General features: G+C 48.1%; 1 protein-coding gene across 3 annotated transcripts in view; it reads right to left on the reverse strand.

The window, feature by feature from the left end:
- The window catches only part of RALY (RALY heterogeneous nuclear ribonucleoprotein), a 118,139-nt gene that overhangs the window by 70,050 nt on the left and 25,882 nt on the right, over nucleotides 1-22,207 (reverse strand). For all 3 annotated transcript variants that reach the window (XM_057432364.1, XM_057432363.1, XM_057432362.1), the window contains exon 2: nucleotides 6,920-7,010. The gene's annotated coding sequence lies outside the window, so the exon portion shown is untranslated. The remainder of the gene's footprint in view (nucleotides 1-6,919; nucleotides 7,011-22,207) is intronic.

The raw sequence follows: 22,207 nt of genomic DNA on the forward strand, positions 1-22,207 counted from the left end.
ATAAGGCTTTTGCCTGCTAAACCACTAATTCCTGACCCTCCCAACTACGAAGAGGCATTGTATGGTGTTAACAACACGCCCTATTCACCCGGTTTCAGAGAGGCCTGAGACTGCCCTGCATGCAGCACCTTTAAAGGAGAAATCTGTTATTCAGGCAGAATCTTCTGCATATCCTGGTTTTGGATGTGTTCGAAGAAATTCAAGTATGACAGATACATCCACCCCATGGCCAAGCACACTGAGGTGGGAAGTGCAGGGACCACTGCCACCAACAACCCTTTTCAGGCTTCCTGACACCATTGCTCCAAGCTATTGTGCCACTGCCTGGGGGAACCCCAGAGACACCCCAGGTTCAGTTTTGTGCTTAAAGCAACCCAGGCATGTGTTCCATCTGCAATCACAGCCTGCAGGAAATGAGATAAGGTGAATGGAGAGGAGGAGATGACCCACAGGAGGTGAGTGGGGTGCAGGTACCATGCCCTGGTTCCCAAACAGCTTGGCAAAACCAAGCTTTTAGGGGAAGATGCAGAGGAATGAAATCAGGTTTGATTATAAGGCTTTCCCCTAGCATACAGAAAAAGAATGGGCAAGAGACCAAGGCTGCCATCGTCCCTATTTGTCCCCGTCCTGTGAAGAGCCTACTACCAAGAGCTTGTCCCTATAGAGCTCGTCTACCAGAAGAAAGCTGGGGACCAAGCTCCAAGGATACCCAGCACATCCCAAGCTCACCTTTACTGATCCATTGACCCTGGGTTTTTTTCAGTTGAACCCTCAGAAAGAAAAAAAAAAGAGTCTTTTAGAAGAATAAAACCCCCAAGTCCCTACCTCACACATCACCAACACAGGATACGCGGCATCATCCAGCATAGAATCACAGACTGGTTTTGGTTGGAAATGACCTTAAAGCTCACCCAGTTCCAAACCCCTGCCACAGGCAGGGGCACCTTCCACTAGACATCCTCCAGATGATACAGCACACTGGGGAAAGGACCCCAGCACAACCTCTGCAGCCAGCACAAGGGCCCATACATTAGCACTGTGTCTTTCTGTCGCACCGCTGCCAGGGAAAGGTCAGTGCTTCACAGAAGCAGCACGGATGATAATGAAATGCTACAGAAGGGGAATGGTAAAATAGCAACTTTCGAGCTCATTTCCTGAAATCTCCAATTGAAGCCAAGCTAGAAGCAAATCTCAGGCCTGGATTTCTACCGAGGAAGGAATGCGGCCATTTGCCCATTTCTCTTTTCTGCATTTCTTGCTAACCCTTATTTCTCTCCTTTAAAAAAAAAAATAAACACTCCATGCTCTCATGTCATATTTGATGCATCTGACAAGGTCAGAGCCTTCATCCCCCATCAAGCACGCGCCGATACAGCCTTGCAAAGGGAAGTCAAGAAGAGATGTGCAACCAGAGATCTATTTTTGTATTTTCATTTTACAGCATCCCCTTGACTCCTGCTTTTTGACTCACCTTCCAATTCTGGTACTCAGAGATGCAGCCAAAAAGCTGCATCTGGTTAGGAGAGGACAGAGTGAACAAGCACCACCAAGATAGTCACTTGTCTCCTGTCCCCAGTGCCTGAGGACCTCATGGAGTAATGTTTTCATGGTCATAACATCAGTTCTTGAGCAGAAAGACCATTGCCTTTTGGAGGCCAAGCAGTGAGAAATTCAGGCCCAGCTCGTCAACACTGCCTGGAAATCTTTCATAGAATCACAGAATCATAGAATAGTTAGGGTTGGAAAGGACCTTGAGATCATCCAGTTCCAGCCCCCCTGCCATGGGCAGGGACACCTCACACTAAACCATGTCAGCCAAGGCTTCATCCAACCTGGCCTTGAACACTGCCAGGGATGGAGCATTCACAACCTCCCTGGGCAACCCATTCCAGTGCCTCACCACCCTTACAGTAAAGAATTTCTTCCTTATATCCAATCTAAACTTCCCCTGTTTAAGTTTTAATCCGTTACCCCTTATCCTATCACTATAGTCCCTAAGCCAACTGGCCAGAGAACCTGGGAAAACTGTGATGGAGAACTTGACCCCTGAGGCAGACACTTAAACACGTCTCCATCCAGCATTAAATCCCGTCCCCTGGCCATTCTCTCCACAATACACAATTACTGCTCGAGTGGGCAGCAACTGGTTCATGACAGGAGACGCAGAAACCACCTTGTAGGTGATGGGGAAAACAAACCAAAATGGTGAGGACCTGGAGTTTCAGAAAGAGGTGAGAAGAACCCATCCCTAGTCCTTATGGCCGTCAGCTTGTGCCTCTGAGAAGCATTTAAGGTGTTAACAAATGCAACCCACTGCACTCCAAGCCTGTAAGTACCCCGTGAGTTCACAAACTCACTCCAGCAATGAACGCATATACACGGACAGGAACACAGGTATGATAGACCATGAACACCCGGGGCAGCTCTGAACTTCCCTCTGGAGCAATGCAGAAACTTCTAAGGTTCCATTCTGCAAACATAAAGCTTGAGCTTTATGACTCGTATGATCATCTGTCAGCTAGTGCACTGTCTTAATCTGAATTAAAATTCAAGTCTTCAGAAGCTCTGAGAAACTGGTCATTTCCAGAAGCAAATGCAGGAATTAAACCCACAAAAATCCCCCAATCAGATAATTTAAACTGAGATGTCATTTTGATAAGATCGAGTTTTGCAGAAAACTTACTTGTCAGATACAGTATTCAGTATGAATTGCTTGCTCAGCTCTTACAAGAATTAAAAGTTGTGGTTGATCACAGGAAACCAGATCAGACCTAGAAATTAAGTGTTGGCTCAGGAAGGTGTTATTAATCCACGGCTTGCTTTGAGCCAAAGAGTTTTGACTGAATGTATAGGTTTCAGATTAGACATGTGTTTGAGTCTTTTGGGCTTGCGAGGTTTTAAATCCCAAACCAGGCACAGGGCAATCCACTGGATCATGTATGCTGTGTGAAGGCAGGTCTGATTTTCTGTTCAGCCTTACTGTCCTTAAATAACAGCAAATGCTCTGCTCTTCTCATCTAACAAGGAATGCCTGAGCTACACAACCTTCTGCTTGCAGATGCACAATCCACGACAGGGCTTGGAACTAGATGAGCTTTAAGGTTCGGTCTGTCAGCACTTGGCTCTCACTGGAAAACCTGATCCTTCATCGGAGCTGCCGGGTTCCCACTCAAAGCCAGCTAAGCTCAGCTCTGCACAGGCAGAACACACATGGGGGCAAAGGCAGGGGATGGCTCCATCGGAAAGAACTTCAGAGCTGGCTGACACCAGGGTCTGAGCCTGCAGACCACAGACCTGGCGCTTGCAGCTGCAATCATCTTCAATCAAAACAACCCCTGACGCACTCGGCTTTCAAAACAAACCGGAGCGCCGAGAACATGGGTTTCCTAGTTCAAAATTCACCTGCTTCCCTGCAGATAGCGGTCACGGACCATGGTCTCTGTGGGAGGAGAGTGCTCCTCTCACCTTGTGTTTGCTAGGCAGAGCTCACAGGCGAGCATGAACCTGCTCCAGACAAAACCTGCTCCAGATGAACCAGCCCTGGGAACATCCTCCAGCCAGGCGCTTATAAGTATTGTACATGCAATTAGATTACTTCCAGCAGAGACATGTGGGCAATCCTTCTAGAGAGTCTACTTAGAAAGGATTTTAAACTGGGTCTTTGCATTTATTTACTGTAGATAAAGATCAGTGAGAGTCAGCCACCAAAGACAACTGAATTTTACTGTGTTCTTGTAATTACTTTAATTTCACAAAGTCACAGTCAGAAATATCTGGACCTGGTAACAGGGCTCAGAAAGCAAAGTGCGCTGCACCCTGCTCTGAACTACTGGGTATTTCAGCTTCACCTGGTCCTCTACTGTAATCCCTGTGCTGGGAAGGGATGCTGCTGATGAGATATTGCATTCAATAGTCTTCCAAAGAGAAAAGAAATGAAGAACTTGTGCATGCACACATCAGAATCCCCACTGCAGAAATCCTGCCATCTAAGTGCCTACAGAGAAATAAATTCTTTATATTGTAAAAAAGGAAAACAAGCCACAAAGGGCAAAGCCAGCCTGCACCAGCCACACACTACCTGCCCACACTTCTAGAAATGTTATTGCTGTAAAGCAAGCGCTGCAAACAGGAGAGCCAGCAGTCAACAGGAGGCTCCCCCTGCTCTCATGGCTTTGCACACTGCTGCTCCTAAAGGGCTGAGGTTGTTTTCTGATGGTTTGTGACACCTCGGAGCCTCTGGAATGAATTACAACTTTACAGTGAGATACAAGAGTTCTCCTACGGCACGTTCATTTCCTTGACAAAGGGATCCCAGGCACAGAGGGGCTTGTTTAGAGCTGATGATGAACCCTGCGAGGCACCACTCATATCTCGCAGCCTCCTCCACACCGGCTATTGCAGCCCTCACCCAGAGCCCGCACCTACAGCATCGGCTGGGCCCCGATACCTGCACCCTCCTCCTGACCTGCACTGTCTTTTCTAAATTAAGCAGACCTGTTACATTGCTTCCTTCCTTGGCCCACAGGGTGCTCAGAAGGTCACTACCAGATTGTAGCTTAAAGGGCTACTGAGTGCCATCCTAATCCTGGAAGGACAGGAACTGCTGAAGCTGATAAATGACCGGAGCAAGCGATTACAGCCTGGCTTTACGTGTGATTAGACACTGCAATGGCACACTCCAGCACCGTGCCTTTTCTAAGACAGATGATTTCATCCATCCAGTTTCTCTTGAGCTACCTAGGATGCTCCATGTCCTCCTCTCACTACGAGACACTTCCAACCCTGTACGGGTGGACTCAACCACAGGTATTTCTGCGATCTTCCCCGCATCGCTGCAATAACGAGCATTTTCATCAGCCTTCCCAGCTCCCCAGAGTTACCCTCAGAGCTCTTTTCCAGCTGCCTCAATGACAGGTACTTTCACAGCTTCTCCTGCATCCCCCAAGAAATGGGTAGTTTCACAGCCCCCTCTGAACCAGCCCTTCTTCTGTGCACTGTCAATGACTGGAGGGAGAAGTGGAATGTAAAAAGGCAAACAATCAAGCAGCAGCACTCAAGAGTTCAGGAGTCTCATGAAAGTGAAGAGCTCATGCGCTGAAGAAGTTGCTGTAGTTCACGCCCTGCAGCCTGTGCACACACTTTCCTCCACTTACAGTAAGTACCCTGTACAAAAGAAGGCTCCATAGTGCAAAGCACTGTTAAATATGCCAACAGCCAAACCAAAACTTTTAGAAACAACTGCCAGTGTTCCTCCTTTTTAAACGTTTTGAATATTAATAAAATAAGGTAATTCTTCAATGCTGCTGAATCCCATGATTTTATTTGCTGAGTTAAATCCTGGTCTACGGAATGAGGGCACAGGAGTTCTCTTATTCATGCGGAAAACACCTTTTAGTCAGCTCATTTGTTTAACATATCTGAATGTCAGAAGCTTTAAGTCCTACTTTATGTCAAGATACTCTCACCACTACTAAGGGAAGGTATATTATACTAGAAGCAGAAAATGATTTTAGACAAATTATAAGCAGACACAAATTCCCTTTGTCCTTCAACTGCCTGGTTTAGGTTTCAAAAAGTTCAGGTCAATCTTTTCCCCTCTGTTATTCGGAGTTTCCTGGATTAGATTTCCAAATAGGGCAAGGAGTGTAAAACTCTTGGATCCTATTTACTGTATGTGCTATCTGCTGGGGTCCACCAAGCAACAGCAGAGCTCATGCCTGTATGACGACAAGTTTTATCTGATCACATTTGGGTTTTCTCACTCCCGTGTAAGTTCCCAAGGAAAAAATCAACCATGATACCAATTAAAACCCATGTGTTACACCAGGACTGCAAACCCTGCTCAACTGGAAACTGAGGACTTCTTTTCATCTCTCTGGAGGGGAAGTCCACTGTTGAAAACATCACACTGCTCCATCCTCATGTCATGAGTTGTGCACAGGACAATGACTCGTTCACCCTCTGCGGAAGCAAACTCCAAGTTTTATTCATCTTGAGTCCATTCTCACTGAAACAAAACTCCCCCAGAACCAGACTCCCAGCTCAGGTATTCACCAACTCCATTGCTCAGGAAGCACAGCAAGTTTCTAATAGCCACAGTGATTCCTGGACCAGCATTTCCCATCACTTAGGTCATGCTGTCACTGGACATGATCCCTAAACCCTCTCCCATCCCTCCACAAAACCTTTTCGTTCAAGAGCTACTTTCAGCTCAGGCTACCTGTGTGTTTTCTCCAGCCCATCTGCAAGAGAATGCTCGCCTACCCTATGCACAGGCAGCACCAGGGTTGTGATCAAACTCAGGGCACCTCCTTCACCACCACACCAGCTCTGCAAGGTTTGAGTCTGCCCCAAGCACAGTGTCTCCGTGCACAGCACTTCTCCCCAATTGCTCCTCGCAATCTCTTGCTCTGGTGCGTGCATCAGGGAAGTCAAGAGCAGAGCCCACCTCTGCATTACCCAGAGCTCACATTCATAGTCGTGTTCACTCACAGCAAACCAAAACTTACAACTTTCAGAAGAAATACAAGCAATAAATCAGAAATGAAAACATGCTGAAACCACCATGCCCCAAACACTCACAATCTGCTCATCAGGGTGTAATTAAAGCAATCCTGTTTCTGTTGCCAATAGCACACAAGGGAATGGCAGATTCTCAGCACATCCATCAACCTCTGACTCCTTGAACGCTTACATCAGGCCAAGACGAGGCCACTTTCAGCACACTCTAAGAGAGAACACCTTCAGCCCAAATACAGCATGAAGGCCACTCCTCCAACTCAGCATCTCAAGCAAGGTGCCCTTGCTGCCCCTAATCTCACCACCGAGTCACACCGCGCACAACAGAACAGCAGGGAATTACAGGGATCTCTCCTGCCGTTCCTCATGTCTAAAGGCACCTCAAGACACAGTTACTCACCGGGACTGGTGTGGGCACTTGGGGTTTGTCAGTCCTTCCCGTCACCGGTCTGGGAGCAGGCACAGCACCTCTCTGTGGTCTCAGCTTCACCCTGCAAGAATCAGGACACAGAGGTTTTGGTACCAGCGGTGGTAAGCAGATAATCCAGTACTTTCTAACCCTCAGCAGGGAAGGGTGCGCTGCACTGGAAAGACAAGCTGCTGGCTGGTTGTCTGCAAGGATCAGACCCAGGGCTTTCGGAGCTAAGACTCTGAGCTGCTTAGCAAGGAGCTCAACCCAGCGCAGACAGTCACTTGTGTTCACAGGGCTCAGTGCTCGGGATAGCTGCTGAGGAGGTGGTCCGGGTTGGCTTGGTCATGAGAAATCCCACAGGAACTGCTGAACATCGTGTTCATACTCGCAGAGAACAAGGCATCCAGCAGATAGGAGCAGGCAACAATTACTGGTCATGATGGCTGGGATTTGTTCAGGGAAAACGGGGTTTCTTCAAACTGAAAACCCTGAAAACAGGGTTTTCTTCAAGCCACTGTAAACAGAACATTTTTCATTGTTTTGTTGGTTTTTTTTTCTGTTTTGAAAGTGAGAATTTTGGTTTGGGTTAAACAAACTCAAATTGAAACATTTTGTTGATGTTATTGAAATGTTCTGCTTTATGTCAGTTTCTTTAAGTCCCCAAGCTGCCAGGATACCTCCTGGGACTTCAATTTAAGGTGCTTTCCCTTCCCTGCCATGGGCTGAGACAGTCCATAGCTGATGGAAACTTGATTCAGGTCTCCATACCCCCCTCCAGCGCCTAAGCCACTAAAAAGATCCAGTGATTTAAATCTATTCCTTAAAATCAGACTTCTCAGGCTACTGATCTACAACAGAGGCAATAAATCACTGAGATTCCTGCTCTGCTTTCTCCAATCTCCTCGAAACTGAGGATTCCCACCCCTGCCTTCCAAGCAATGTCTCCTGTGTAACCATGGATCTTACTGAAAGAGCAATACTTTTCCCACCCTGTTCTGTGAACAACTCTGGTATACGTGCTGATACATGCCTGATCCCATGGGAAGGGCAGGAGGGGCAGTCAGGGCTCCTGTCAGTCATCATAAACATTAGGGTGATGATTGGTTATAGTTTGGCCACCCAGCCTGCCAGGAGACACCTCCTTACTTAGAGGCTCAATTCAGTCTCAGCTACGCCACCGCACTGCAAAAGGTCAAACTGGAATGGAGCTTTTAATTATAACAGAGAAAGCACTAAAGAGAGAGAAATGAAGCACTGGGCTTCAAGCAACAATGAGGTCACGCTATCTAGTGAGCTGAGCAGAGGTGACACACTGGCTTTCACAGCAGAAGCCTCTGCACATTGATGATCCATCCTGCACAGGGGTTCCAAGCCTGCATGAAGAGGTCACCACAGTGACAAAGGCTAAAAGCAGAGGACACTGCCTCATGGCCAACATTTCCATCATCCAAAAACACAACAGAACTTCCCAGTGTTATTTCCCCAATTCCCGCCCATTTAAATGGACCCATCAGTCAAGTTAATTGAGCTTCTCCAGAGATCTAGCAGCATCTCTCAGAAGTTCAACAGAATATCAGAAGTGCTGGAATCAACGACGAGTGCAGCAAGGCCATGCGAATGGGCCTTCATGCAGGAGAGATGCAAAACAAGCACAGAATAAGTGAAACTCATGATCAAACCAACACTGAGCAGAGCCCCTTAACATCAGCTCTCAGAGACAGTAAGGGATATGGAAAAGCAAATGGCTCATGGCCTGCTCTAATCATGCCTGCTGGAGGCTATAAGCCCACTTATCTTGCTCCTAAAGCCTTCTCCTGATGTTAAAAACAACTCAAAAGTGTGCAAAGGGAGGGGAAATATGGGGGAGGAAGATGGACATGGGGCATCAAAGAGCATCTGAGTCTTACTCTTGGCTCCACTGCGCACCTCATTGAGACCAAGCGCCAAATTAGTGCACCTCTTTGTGTCCCTTGGGATGTTAAACTAGACCTAGGTGAGATCTACAAAGTTGACTGACAGCCTGAAGTGGAAGCTGTACAGGAGGTGGCATTGAAAAACCTCACCATTAGAAGATCAAGGGAGCTAAAACAGGGAAGTCCACCTCTGCTGCTCTGTAATCCCTCTTTTTCCTTTTGACATGAAAGACCAAACTGTCCTGCCTCATACTCAGTTCCTCTTTATTGTATGAGTCCTACTGGATTGAGGCAGCAGGAGCAGCAGACTCCAGCCCTTGCAAGGCTGGAGTCAATCACCAGAGTGCACCATGCTGTGATTTTTCTAGAATCACTTCAACCCACAATGCAAAAAGTGAAGGAGGAAGGAGGAAAGTACCCTGCCAAAACAGAGCATCTTTCAAACAAAGTAACTGCACTAAAACGTGCTGCTTTATTTGCGCTCTGGGCTCCCAAAGCATTTCCCTTCTCTCCCTGAATGATAACAGGCATAAAAATTAAATATAAATTCTCCAACAAAAAGCGCAACACACTGAAGGGTAATAAATCACAGGGGCTGGATGGCATTCAGAGGAAGTTGGGGGAAGGCATAAAGGATGAAATAGTGCAGATACTGACTAAGATAGATCATAGACCCTTAAATACCCAAGACTTGTCCTCAGGGCAGGGGACTGGACACACTGGGCTGAATGTTGATGAAGAAGCAAAGGAAGCTGCCCGGTGAAGCAGTGGGGCTGGAACGTGGTGCTCATGGTCCAGCAGAGCTCAGAGCACAGCAAATGTCACCCCAGCACCGCACTTGCAGCCTCCCTGCCATGCAGAGTTGAAGACCCTGATGAAAACATCTTCTGATTTCCCCAAAGCCACAATTCTGCACCAGTTGCTAACAGCCAAGGGCAGGAGACCTGGAACCAGAAAATCTGTTGTAGGGGTTTCTAACTTATTTTGTACGGAACAAGAGATGCGTCCTTGCTCATCCAAAGGGCCACCAAGGATGTTCCCATGGGACTGGTGCCGCTCGTCTTTCCCCCCAGGGCCACGTACCAAACATGAGCCATTGCACTAGCACCAGCAGTGGGATCCATCAGGGACTCCAGAAAAGGTAGAGGGACCAGCCCAGTGCTGCCATAGGGATAGATACATTTCCACACTCTCTCATCTGATGGCCTGAGATTCTAACATCAGCATCTCCAGCAATCCAAAACACTCCCCAGGGCACCACACACAATCACGATACTCTGGGAACACCACACATCAGCACTGATTTTCTTCTAAATCACCTTTAATTTAATTCTGCAGGCACCTCCTACTTCATTAAACTTAAAGATCTTGCTCTCCAGGGGTTTCCTCCTCAACTAGGACAGGAAATGAAGAGTCAGAAAATGCAATTTAATTGGGGATAAAGCTTCATCTTTCCACTGCCTGTCATAATTATGTGTCATTTAAAACCAAGCGTGGAGCAGGTGTGAAACAGCACCAGCTCTGTGTGCACGTAGAAAAGGTTGACACCAGCAGAACATCTCAGGAAGAATCAGATGGTGTAACTTGAAAACTCTCTTTGGTTCCTTCCTTCCTTTGTTCCCTCAAACTTCCCAGGAACAATTCCTTTTGGAATGGGAGAGAAGAAATGGCATCATTCAGCAACGAAACACGTTTGTCAAGTTAACACTGAGAGTTTCAGTCAACCTTCTGCCCAGAGCAGAATCAAGGAAGAGCAAGGAGGGCTGTGTATATGGGTTATGCTGCTTGTTACAAGGGAAAGGAGGCCTGGAGTTCATCCTTTGAGCTTCTAGGGAGTCCCCATGGGATTTAGGGCTGCTTTCCCAAACCAGCTTCTTCCACCACTGAGGCTTTTCCATCTGAGGAAAGCCAAAATCAGAATCATTACATGTATCCCTCTATGCTGAGATCTTGTGGGGCATGGGCTTTCCACGAGAGCTTGGAGCTGCTTGTGCCTCAGCCTCTCTTCTACTGAAATCCCCTTCCAAAATCTGCAGGTGGGAATTCCACCGGAGTACTAGGAGAGAACACCATGGAACATGGAGAAACCAAACCATTCCACCTCAAAACAAACACAGAGCAGCTCAGCTCGGAGCATGAGCGTTCCCAGGCTCCTTTGTCTGCTCGGCTGGTCTGACAGGACTGTGCACTCCTGAAAATGAGACGCCTGAAATCCGATGCAGAGCAGAGATGTCTGCGCTTTTGTGCCTTCCTGGCTGTTACCACTAACACTCGGGATTTAAATAGCTCGTATTTTTCTAACAAGTGTCTTTTCCATACTTCTGACCACGGGAGGTAAAACAGGGATGAACTCTGTTTAACTGATGCACTTTAATTTGTTGCCTGTGGTTGTCAAAGCCCTGCACTTACATTCTGATGCAAATTCATGGCCTTTCAGCTTAAGCAATACGTCAGTTTGGCTTTAGTCTTCAAGTCATCCTTTAATGTCATATTTTCTCCCCGGTGAATCAATATTCAGATCCTCTAATTGGAATTTCTTTGCTCATTCAACCTTGGGCTAGGTTTGATTAGCAGCCGAGCGCATCAGACACTCTTACTGGCTGAATCAGAGGAGCCAAACTTGGCACCGTAGCTTTTAGGCAGAGATGGGATCAGGGATGGTCAGTTTTCCTGTTCCACTTCAAGAGGCAAAGATACAGGTCACCATTGTTTCTAATTTTAAACCACAACATCTCCATCTTCTGGCTGTAAGTTCTCTCCTGCTGTCAAAAGGTCACCAGGCCAACTGGACAGGTATGTTTCACAGCCCTGCTAATCCAGAGGCACCTTACAGAGCAGACGGAACAGATCAGTGGCCAGCAGCACTGCAGGTTGAGTGAAGCATTGCAGACAGACCTGGCCTTTAAGGTACAACCAGAAAGAAAACAGCTTGAGAGAGCTGGGCTGGTTCAGTTGAAGAGAAGGCTCCTGAAGGGTAGACCTTAGAGCAGCTCCAGTGCCTAAAGGGGCTGCAGGAAAGCTGGAGAGGGGCTTGGGACAAGGGCCTGTAGGGACAGGCCAAGGGGAATGGCTTTAACCTGCCAGAGGGGAGACTGAGATGAGCTCTTAGGCAGAAGCTCTTCCCTGTGAGGGTGCTGAGGCGCTGGCCCAGGGTGCCCAGAGAAGCTGTGGCTGCCCCATCCCTGGCAGTGTTCAAGGGCAGGTTGGACACAGGGGCTTGGAGCAAGCTGCTCTAGTGGAAGGGGTCCCTGCCTGTGGCAGGGGTTTGCAACCGAATGAGCTTTAAGGTCCCTTCCAACACAAACCAGGCTGGGATTCTATGACCTGCAGCTATCAATAAAGGATGTGCAGCAAGGTGACGATCCCATGCTCAGCTCAGGATCTTCTCCCATCACCTGCTGCCAGTTGTCAGCAGTAAATATTTCTATGGAACTGCAGATGCCCAGCACTCTCCCTGAAACAACTTTCCCACTCCTCCTCACTCAGCTTATTTTGCCATGCGGACTGACTGATGAAATCCACCACTGACGGATGGGTGAATGGACCGCCACTGACCATCCTTTAAATTAAATAGGAACTGCAAACTGGGCCCTGGTCTGCAACATGAACACAGGCATCTCCTGGAGCCCAAGCTGCTTCTCTCTCCATTGCTAGCCCAGCACTGACACTGCCTGTGGCAGGGGACAGAGCAACTCCAGACCCATGCCAACCTCCACATGCCCCCTTGGGAACCTGGGATAACCCCAATGTGGCAACAGAATGAAAAGCATCTCAATATCTCTGGCCAGCCACAGTTCACCATCTGTAAAACACACAGGGCTCAGCTACCAGGGCAAGAGGTGCCTGCTGACGCACCCAGAGATAGAAAGGAAAAGGAAACCCTGAACTGCCTGTCAAAACTTCAGTAGCAGAGATAAGTGCTTTATACACATTTATCCCCACACCCAATTATCAGCTCAGTTTGGCGTTTGAGTTTACACAGCTCTGGTCCAGCAGACCTGCTGTTGTTCTGCCTCTCTAGCTCTTTTATGTATGCGTGATCCAGTCCCTAAATCATTCTTAATAGCTTCTTTACTCGCGTGCCCTCCCGTCTAATTCCAGCACAAGGCAAGGCAGAGATATGAAAAAGCTGACATTTCTCTTTTGAGTAATTTGCAGTGGATTTCTTGCCTTCTTGATGTAGTCATTTTGTTCCCTGCATTGATGTGACATTAATTATTGTTAAATATTCTTATCTGTTACATTCAGCTCTGTTTAGATAAAGGTCAGTGCATGAACCCCTGACAGTGCTTGCCGCTGCCATGTTCTAAAGCCAATTTGTCATTCTCTCCCTTCAATACCTTCATTGTAGTTTCAGTCCATTTTTTCCCATTAATTCAGGCACAGTAGAGCCATTAAAAAAATGCAAAATATCTCAGCTGTTCAGACTGGCACTTGGACAGGAAATTATTAGCTTGGGTAGCATCAGTTGCACAGGGAGGTCAGGTAATAGCGCCCCTGCAAATCCAGCAGCAGCCTCTTGTTAAGGATCTGCATGGCTGTCCCTGCAAAATAAATACGTATTTCTGCTTTAATTGAAAACCAGCTAACCTTGTGTAGCCTGCAGTGCCTTCTCTCAGCCTGGTTTGCAGCGGGATAACAACATAAGCCCACACCACCCTCTCTTGGCGGAGGACAAGAAGGGCAAGCTCAAGCCATCGCCACCAAATCTGCAAGATCAGAATGTGATGGCGTGATCCATCTGCTGGGACCTGGGGAGCAGCTGGACCCACATGAGCCCAATTGCACTGAGTAAAACCTATGCCTGCATCTGCTTAGTCTTGCTTTCTATCTCTCTGACTGAATAATCCCTGTGTGGCGCTTCCCACGATGGCACTTGCAGCATGGGGATGGGCATGCCGGGGCACCCTGGCTGGGACTCATTCCATCACCCTGTACCCTGCCTGCTTTGGGACACCTCAATGGGCCAAAACAGCACCTCTGTTATATTGCAGCTACATATTCCGAGCACGGGCACTGCAGGCTAGCAAGCAGACAGAAAGCAGCCTGTCACCTTGAATGGCTCCCACCCAGTGTACAAGGTGCTCATACAATCCTTCAGGGACACTCATCAGTGTGGCACACACAACAGGCCTCAGGACACTGAGTCTGCACCAGCGGAGGGCAGGGAGCTTACACAATTCCCAGGACATCTTATACCAGCAGCCACTGGGACAAGGAATGGGGCTGGCAGCCCCCAGCGCCTTATAAACCTGTTTTACTGCTCGGTTGGAGCTCGTGCGCTTTTATGCCTCCATCCAGCAAAGTGCTTCAGCGTGTACTTAACTCCAAGCACACAAATAGCCTTAATTCCATCGAGGGAGCCATTCAGCTGCTTAAATTGAAGTCCATGCCTAAGTGAGCACCTGAGTAAGGCCTTCGGTGCAGAAACAGGGAGTAAAGAGGATGGTGAGGAGCTGAGCCTGTAGCCCCACCAATCTGGTGGTGAGAACTGGGATGGAGATGCTCAGACAGGGCAGGGGGGGTCCAAAAGCAGGACTAGGAAAATGCAAGGGCTGAGAGGGTGAATTTTGGTACACGAGTCGAGAAGGATGCAAAGGTGGATTTAGCATGACTGAAAATGACATAAAATAAACATGTGTTCAGGCCAGCATTTGCCAAACAGAAGAACATTTGATCATTTATGCAAAGTGACATTTCAGTCTGCATTGTGCTAAATCATTTTGGGCTTTTAAGTAAAGGAGAATAAACTCCTAAATTCATCCCCCTCTCAGTAGGATATAAAGAAACACTGCATTTTGCTGAGTGTAATCAAGTGTGGGGGTTTATTTTGTTCCTCCATTTCTCTGTATATGAACGAGATAGAAGGAAAAACCACACTGGGCCCCCTCAGTGCTAGGCTCAAGAAGGAAAGCACGGTTCACACTGGCTCCTGGATGAGCACACACACCGTGATTCCTGCTCCATGCAGACCTGCGGATACCCGGACATGTACTGCAGGAGATAAGTGCAGTGCAGAAGCCCCTGCACTGAACAGTTTCAGTCTGTACCCTACTCTTGGGTCCTTGCCTTGTGACCACAGACCACTGCACTCAAAGGCTCCCCTGCCTTATGTCACTCCATCTCACCTAAGCGCCTTTCTCCCCCTTTCACAAAGACTCTTATTCAGCACAACCACCAATAAGCTCCCAGGCAAGTGGGTATTCACATCTCAGGTCCTCAGCTCAGCTACACCAGTACAAGTGGGAAGAAACTGCACTGCCACCCTCTCCTTTTCTAAATTGGGACACAGAGAAGGGCGAGAGCTGGCTTCACGCGTTCAGGAAGGTATGAGAAAACTCGGGTCCCCTCCGGCTGTGGGGACAGGATGTTCTGCAGCTAAAAATACAGAGACAAGACAAGAAGTCAAGGCTAGCAAGAGGCATTGGTAGGGTGACCGAAGACAGAAACACAGCTTGTTTGTTTATGTAGCCAGTGACTGTCCAACAAGGGAGGCTGAAACCTCCACACATGCTGCCTGCGTGACAGACAGGCTCCTACCAGCTGTAGGAGTCCAATTTCTCAGGCAGACTCGGGGTTCCCTTTCTCTTCCCTCTTTGCAGGCTCACACCTTTCATTCAATTAATTTTAGCTGCCGCACAAAGCAGGGTAATGCAGAGGAACAGAGGGGAACGACAAGGGATGGAAATCACTGCTCTGGTAAAGGCTCTCCCCACCACATTAGGGAGCTTGGGATCCAGGTGTCATCAGGTTTATACTCAGACTGTGTGGAGTTTCTGGGATCCAAGAAGAAAATCTCTCCTAAAGGCTGTATCTTGAGGTGGGTGGGAGATGTACTACACTGGTGCAGGGCTGGGCTGCTCTGTGCAGCCCAAAGTGCTCCCACCGTGCCTTCCTCATGGGTCCTGCCCTACACCAGATGTGGGCATCTGCTGCAGATGAGGTTTGGTTCTTCATCAGCCCAAAGGGCCAGAGCTCCAGGGACAAGGTCCAGTGCTAAAAGCAGCAGGATACAACTTCACGGTGGCATGGCTGGCAGGTGGCAGCCCTAAAGAACAGCCCACTCTGGAATAGCCATGTCCTATGACTACTGCTCAACCAGCCCGTGGATGGCCACAGTTGATAAGACACAAGCATCAACCACACAGGAATGAAGCATCCCTCAAAACCGGAGCAAGAGGAGCAGCCAAGCCACGTGGATTCCCTGCCATGAGAATTTTGGCTGCACCACAAATCCTTCACTACAAAAGGCAGAAAGACTCAAATATGCCTGAAGGAATATTTTGCTGCATTTGGGACAGCGTCTCTCAAGTACTGACTTCCCTGCAATAGCTGCTGCATATGTAACTGTATACCAGTATCCCAGTGCATACCAGGCCTGACACTGAAGCTTACCTAGGGTGGAAGCTGTGGTCTGTAAAGCTTTCTTCTGTTTTTCCCACCAATTTCCAAGTTTGAGAAAAATGCTGCAAAAGGCCATGATAAGATTAAGGTTTTCTCAGCCTGATTTTGCTCCTGTCTTGCTGTTAGAGGAGTCTAGGTAATCACAAGGAAAGCCAAAGAACAGATGAGACCCAGGGGGTTGCTGCTTGGCAGAGTCCTCTCCTCCAATAACACCTGCAAAGTTTCATTTACCAAGGTTAAACAGTGCTGTGCCAGAGCCCAGCGGGTGTTGGGAAGCAGCAGCTGGGGCTGCAGGGAAGATGAGGCATCCTGCTCACTGTCAGCATCATTTAGAACAGCAAACTCTGAGCTAAGAGGACTCGAGAAGCTTTCAGAAGTCTGGCCATGAGCAGCAAAGGGTCCTGCTGAATTAGCTGCATGGAGCAGTGCACCAACAGCCAGGGAATGGGCAGGGTGTAATTTATTACCCATGACAGACATGAAGGATTTAACAACGGCCAGGCGTAAGTGATGCAAAGGACCGGAGACCCTCTGCTCATGGCTGAACCCTCGGACACATTTCTGTAATGAGACGTGTCCTTCCCACAAGCTTTGAGGCCAGCAGGAAAGAAATTAGTGAAGCATCATCTCTATGGCCTGAGAAGACTTCAGGTCAACCCTTTCTTGTGGGCCACCTCCATAGGAAACCCAGGCACAGCCTTCGTACTGCCACAGTGAAGTGTCCTCTGCAGAATGCTTGGGTGTTACAGCACATGGGGGGCAGGTCCTGCTGGGGGGATGCTCGGCTGGGGTGCAAGGTATGCAAGAGTTGGGGGCCACAAGAGCTGTGGACCAAAAGGTCACAGCATGTGTTGGTGCCAGTGCGCCAGCGTGCCAGCTCCCAGGGCTGGGACCCATCCCTCTCAGAAGCAAGCAGCATGGCATGACACGAGCCTGTAAGCTCAAGCATCAGATTTTTGGCAGGGAGAGCATCTCCTCTGTCCCCTAAGTCACAGCTGGATGTGCCATTTGTAGCAAACCCTCCTTGTATGCTGTGTATCACCTCCCACCAAAATCCCGATGGGCTTTTGAATCCAGAGACTGCCAGACCTCCCTTCCCTTCCCACTTGAGCTGTGTGGCTGCAATCAGCATGCATCCACATCCCAAGTCAAACACACATCCCCAGTTCAACTCAGGTCAGGATACAGTGATCCGTATCACATTTTAATTCAGGTTCCAGAACTAACGCTTGCCAAAACGTCACGAGTGCTTCTGTGACAAATATTTGATGTCTCATCCCAAAAATACTTCTAATTGCAATGCCTCAGAGGGCTTTTCCAAGAGAACTGCAGAAACACAGGGCTGGGATGCAGCAAGCTCAGGGCTGTGCAACACCACTAGAGCAAGTGGTCCAGAGGTCCACCAAATAACTGCAGGTACATCAGAAACAAACCCCTGCAACACACATACCATGTATTTAAGTAAAGAAACAAGAAGGGGGTTTCCTTTCCTGCTTGCAAGTTAAAATGGTTGCAGCCATTAGAGTTCAGCTCCCCTCAGCCAACGTAAATGAGCAAAATGCTGACACCAAGACGCAGACATAAAAACCACCATGGGAGCACCACAAGGAGCCTCTGAAACCTGCTATATGCCAGGCTAAGCTTTCCATACAAGGCTCTTCAATTCAATTTGCCTTACTTCATTAACCTCAATGGATTTACACCCGAGACCATCACTGAAAAAATCAATTATCTATCTATTTAACCTCACTGCCCTGATATTATTCCCTCTGTCCCATATTTAGCTCTCCTCTGACATCTGAATTCTTGCAGATCTGATAAATTTGAGTACAGTCTCCATGCTGCAAGACAAAATTCCTCCTGCATTCAGCAAGGCAAGGAAAGGATAAAGCCATTTTTTACAAGAGTGATTTCAGCAATAAGGTACCGCACCAAGTACCAGGCTTGGGGCTGCCGGCTCTAGTGGAAGGTGTCCTGCCTGTGGCAGGGGCTTGGAACTGGATGAGCTTGAAGGTCCCTTCCAACCCAAACCATTCTGGGATTCTATGAAAAATATGACTAGACAATCCCAGATCTCTAAGTGCAGCCGTTCCCTCTATAACTTGTACTCGACTGCATGGATTAAGGTCTGTGCCTTGCTCTAACCAGTTCTTCCTCATCGGAATGCCGCTGGAGCTCCTGTAACAGCAGGCACTGCATTAGAGCTGAAAGGAAGAATCAATAGACCAGAGCATCAGTTAGCAGAGGCCTGACAAGCTGCCTGGCACCCAGACAGTGCAGCTGGTGCTGGTTTTCTGCTCACTGCAGTGGTTCTATGCTTTTACCTCACTGCTGATGGCAAAGACCTTGCAGGAAAAGCGGGTCTGAGAAGTTTTACTCAACAGGGTTTCATGAGATCAGTGCCATCCTCTCCTGACTTTGGTGCACTGAAAGCCACAGGAGGAAAGATCTTCAGTGTGAGATAAATAATTGCGTGGGCTGCTTTGCTCTTTGAGAACAGACCAGATCAGTTAGAGCTGACATGAAAATGAAGCAAAGGCACCTCTGCTGCCCTACCACCACTGAGCTTCAGACACAAAATCCACTAAAACCCAGCTCAGTGGCCACCTGAAAGCTTGGTCCAGGGGCAAGACCATAGTTCCCCAAAGCCTTGGCCAGCTGGGAGAGTCCTTTCTCATCCCCATCTCACACAGACACCTCTTAAGAGCCCCTTTACAAGGGAGCCAGCATTCCTAACACAGCTACACGAGACTCAGCGTGGCTGTGCAGACCTCCCTGGGGTGCCCACGCGAGCTGGTGCTTGCACAGCTCCCAACCAGGGAGGCAGATATTAATTCTGTACTAAATTAGGTGGGTTGTTGTACACAAGCAATTTCTTTTTTTTTGTTTTTTAATGAAATGGGTGTATCATTATGATTAGGCACAGTCGTTACATTCAGCCTTTAATTAGATTTGTGTAATTAGAAAGTCACTGAGTTATTTCACACAGTGGAACAAATATTGCTTGGACGGGATTATAGAAGACATCGACACAGATTTCTCCGTAGCTCCCAGAGCTGTCTGATAATCCGAAACAAATGACATCTTCGATTTCGAGACCTTCTCAAGGTGTGCAGAATGCTTAACTTCTGGCAGGTTTTTCGTGGCTAAGAGGCAGAAATCAGGCAACAGCAAATGGAAAACGTCATAACCAGTTCCTACTGGCATGTCCTGCTGAGATGATGATGCCCAACTAGGGTAACTGGGAGGTTGATGCTGCAGCTTCCAGTGTTGCACTGTAGGCATCAGCCCCAGACACCCGGCTGGACACACTGTGATGTACAGGGCCAGGAGGAAGGAAAGTCCCCAGGTCACTGCTGCAGCTTGGACACACAAACAGGACATTCATATACCAAATACAGTGAAGGTCATTTGGAGAAAGCCTGACGGATCAGAAGACTTTTCCAAGGGACCAGACAGACCCATACAACTCAGATCCAGTTCCACTGCTGCACCTGGGAAGCATCAACGGGAGGCATCAAGCAAGCTGATTGCTTGGTTTTGGCTTGTTTATCCTAGCCAACAAAAGCTGAGGGGTGCGACAGCTGCCTTCCCCAGGGACAAGCACCAGGCCAGATGGAAAGTCATTCAAGCTAAAGGAGAGACTACAACATGGAGAAATGGCTACAAGCTGGCTGTGAACAAGCTCAAGCAATAAGGCCCTCAACTACCAGCACAGAGGGGCTGTGCTGATCCTCATCTCTTCTCCCAAGATAAAGCTGCTGGTTTGGGGTTATTTATGACCATTTATGAGACAGAAACAATAGACTATTCAAGTTGAGGGCTCCCTTGCAGTTCTTCAAGCCAATGCCCAGTGTGCAGCAATGCAAGGGGCTGATTCAGCCATGCTTGCTTTGGTTGGTTGCTTTAGTCAGAGATAACTTCTAGCTCCTCCTCATTGTCATGATGAACATTCAGCTAGAAGAAACACCTTTTGGGTTCTAGTGTCAGCACACTTGTCCTGACCATGGGATGCAACAGGCATGAGGCTGCCATATAAGAACAGATGCTTTCATTTCTTTCTTTACGTTGGAGCTAATGTCGTGGTTTAAACCCAGCCAGACAGCTCATTCACTCACCCCCAGTGAGTGGTGAGGGGCTTGAAGCAGTCAAGGTCCGTGTCCCCGTCCCCTGTCCCATCCCCATCCCCACCCTGGGAGCTGTCCTCTTCCCCACTCCCAGAGGGATGGGGAGGAGAATTGAGAGTGCAGCTCCCATGGGTTGAGACAAGAACAGTCCAGCAACCCATGTACAACACAAATCACCACCGCTACCACCACCGACAACAATGGGAAGAGAAAATAACAAGGGAAGAGAATACAATACCACCTGCTGAGAAACGAGTCCCACTCAGAAGACTCCGTGTCCTTCCGGGAAACTCCCAGTTACACCCTGGGCATGACGAGCTGTGGTATGGAATACCCTTTGGCTAGTCTGGGTCAGGCATCCCATCTCTGCTTCCTCCCGCCTTCCCCTCCTCCCTGGCAGAGCATGAGCCTCACAAAGTCCTTGGTCAGGGTAAACATCACTTAGCAACAACCAAAAACATCGGTATTATCAGCACTGTTCCCAGGCTGAAGTCAAAACACAGCACTGCACCAGCTACCAAGAAGGAGAAAAACTGACTGCTACTGCTGAACCCAGGACAGCTAAGGAGACGCATGCTCAGGTGTCCTGGAACAGATCAAGCTTAAAACAAGTATTCACTGTGAGACTGCTACTGATATACAAGTAAGTTAGCCCTGCCAGCCAGAGGTTTCAAATAGATGGAAAACAGAGGGGGGTCTGGAGTTTCGGTTTCTTTTCGTTTGGTTGGTTCTTACTATCTTATAGCATTAGTAATCAGAAAAGAAAAAGTAATTCCCCAAGGTCATGTGCACAATAGGTACCTTCCTCCTTCTATCAAATCCTATCGCCAAGGTGGAAGAAAGAGGACATTTTTTTCCAACAAATGTGGTATTTGCTTAAGGTTTGTTCAGAGAGTGAACAGCTATTTACTCATATATATAAACATATCTTGGAGCCCATGTGTATGTCTACACACAAGAGAGCTCCCTCATGGCCTCCTGTCAGAAACATCTTATTACACTTCATCTCAGCACAGCCCTTCCAGAAGCAACCCCTCCTTACAGCAATATTCTTCTCTTTCTCTTGTGGATCCCCAGGTACTACAGGTTAAATAAGTTAAAACAAAACCGTTGTAGTATAAAAAGTGTACCTAATCATTCTTCTTCGGACATACGTGAACACAGAGCTTTCCCCTACATCCACTCTTTCTGGAAGGAACATCTTTGATTTTGATAAAGACTGCACCTCATCTTGTACCGACAGCAAATGCTGCTTGACTCAAACAGATTTTGCTTCCACATCTTCCCATGCACAGACACGGACAGAGTGTCCCTGCAGGAAAAAGGTCGGGAGATGCTACAAATCAAGTAGCCACATCATAAGTCCCTTTTTCAGAGCCAGCACATGGTCCTCCTAGACATCTCCTCATGCTCTGTAACACAGATGCTTTTAGCACTCCAGCCAGGGTGGACACTGAAACCCAAAGTCATTTTAACTCACCCCAAGCATCCTGTGGCATAGCCAGGAGCAGAATCTGGACTCACCCCACAGCATCGCAGCATAGAAACGTTCCACAAGCTCTTTCTCCTGTGATAGCTGCTGGCACATCCCTTCACCAAGCACCTGTAATGGGTGAAGTGCTCCCTGCACCTCAGAGGAGAACACCAAAAGCACAAAGCATTCAGGAAAGGAACAGGAAAATGCTCTCCAATGAGACTTCAGCCTGATGTTTTCCCATTAGATTATTTTTACAGCTGGGGAAATCAAGCAAAGACAAGAAATAGCCCTCAGCCACAGAGTTAGCTACTGGCAAGAGAACAGCCAGATGTACTAGCACATTTACACACCACTG

This window comes from Pezoporus wallicus, unplaced genomic scaffold, assembly GCF_028554395.1.
Source record: "Pezoporus wallicus isolate ANWC-B61680 ecotype Strahan unplaced genomic scaffold, APGP_CSIRO_Pwel_v1 contig_8090, whole genome shotgun sequence".
Taxonomy (NCBI): Eukaryota; Metazoa; Chordata; class Aves; order Psittaciformes; family Psittacidae; genus Pezoporus; species Pezoporus wallicus.